Raw genomic sequence first — 1,805 nt, forward strand, 5'->3', positions numbered from 1 at the left:
ATTGTCAATTCTATTCCATTGATCTATATGCATGACTATCCTTATGCCGGTAGCATACGATTTTGATTACTGTAGCTTTGTAGTAAGTTTTGAAATTGGAAAATGTGAGTCTTAACACCTTGTTCTTCTTTTTGCAAGATTGTTTTGACTATTTGGGATCCCTTGCAATTCTATATACATTTCAGAGTCAGTTTTTCTACTTCAGCAAAATGGAATTTGTGGGATTTGGGGACTTTGATAGGGATTGCATTGAATCTGCATATTGCTTTGGGGAATATTGTTGTCTTAACAAAATCAAGTCTTCTAAGACTCTACTTTCAGGGCTCATTTCTATCATGCAATACTAGAGAAGTTTCTCTGAATGTTCAGAGCACTGGAAACCAAACGGAGGAGGCAGGCATTCTTTCCGGAGCATGTAGCCAGCTCATAGTGTTGTTTCGTTGCAGCTGCCACTTGCCATTGATGATCCTTCTTCTCTTCCTTAAGGGGAGTAAGAAGGAGAGGACACAGTCTTAGTGGTTCCCATAAAAATAAACACATTAATCACAGAAATTAAAATTGAATTTAAAAAGTGAGTCTTCTAACCCATAAGCAAAGAATGTCTGTATATTTAGGTCTTCTTTCATCTCTTTTAGCAGTGTTTGAAAGTTTCCGTAAACAAGTCTTGCTCCTTCTTGGGTAAATTTATTCTTACGTACTCTGCTCTTTTTGGTACTGTCCCACACAATTTTTTGAACCAATTTTTTTAAACTTATCATATCATGAACGTCTTTCCAGGTTAATGGTATAAAAGGCAAAAATTATTTTATGGCACTTTATAGATATACTGCAATTTTTTATTTTTTATTTGAGATAGGGTCTTACTATGTTGCCCAGGCTGAACTCCAATTCCTGGGCTCAAGGGATCTTTCTGCCATATCCGGGACTATAGACATGTGCTACCAGTCCAGCTAAACTACAATTTGCTTCAACAATCCCTTATTATTGACTATCTTGGTTATTTCAAATTTTTAATTGTTATAAATAAGGATTCAGTGAGTTTCTTTACAATGTACGTCTTTGTACACTTATCCAATTATTTCCTTTGGATAAGCTCCCAGAAATGAACGTATTAGGTCAAAGGAGAGGAATACTTGCAAAGCTTTGATGAATGTTGCCAAATTTTCCTCCAAAAATATCAGACCAACACCCACTCTGAGTAGCAGTGGATGGGGCTCTCTTCCTCACGCAGGATCCAAGTTGCTTTTACCCAATGTCACTTCCAGAAGGAGAAAACAGGAGCCCTGACATGCTCCTTCACTGGGCAGAAACTTTGAACAAGACGGTGACCGTCCCAATCAATAGAGATATCTTCCTCTTAGGCCTAAAAGGGCCCTTTATTGGAATTTTTATTGCAAAGACAAATTGTCTGGATTTTTTTTTTTTTTTTTGGTCTTTATTTGTCTTTTTCTCCCTCTAGTCTGCAAGCTGCATGTGGCCAAAGGCTATATCTGGCTTGTTCACTGTGTATGTCGAATGTCTTGTAAAGTGCCTGGCATAAGAAAGTTCTCAGAGGATGTAAGTTATCTTTAAGCTGAGGGACAAGACAGCTTACAAGCTAAAATTCCATGAGGGAAGAAATAGCATCTATCCTTCCCTTTTGTGTCTCCAGTGCTAGTACAGTCTCTGGCACACAGTAGGCTCAGTAAGTATTTGTTGAATGAATAAATGAAAGTGACTGACTCCAGAAAGTCAATGGTGGTAGCAGGTCTGAAGACTCCTAGTTCAGTGCTCTTTCTGCCTACTGCACACTCTTTCTCACTTTT

General features: G+C 38.1%; 1 non-coding gene across 1 annotated transcript; it reads left to right on the forward strand.

Annotated features, from left to right (window-relative positions):
• The first annotated feature begins 305 nt into the window (after positions 1-305).
• On the forward strand, positions 306-520 carry LOC112424117 (small nucleolar RNA U3). The gene has a single exon (XR_003014793.2). It is a non-coding gene; the product is annotated as a small nucleolar RNA U3 (small nucleolar RNA).
• The last annotated feature ends 1,285 nt before the right edge of the window (positions 521-1,805 follow it).

The sequence above is a fragment of the Macaca nemestrina genome, chromosome 6, assembly GCF_043159975.1.
Source record: "Macaca nemestrina isolate mMacNem1 chromosome 6, mMacNem.hap1, whole genome shotgun sequence".
NCBI lineage: Eukaryota > Metazoa > Chordata > Mammalia > Primates > Cercopithecidae > Macaca > Macaca nemestrina.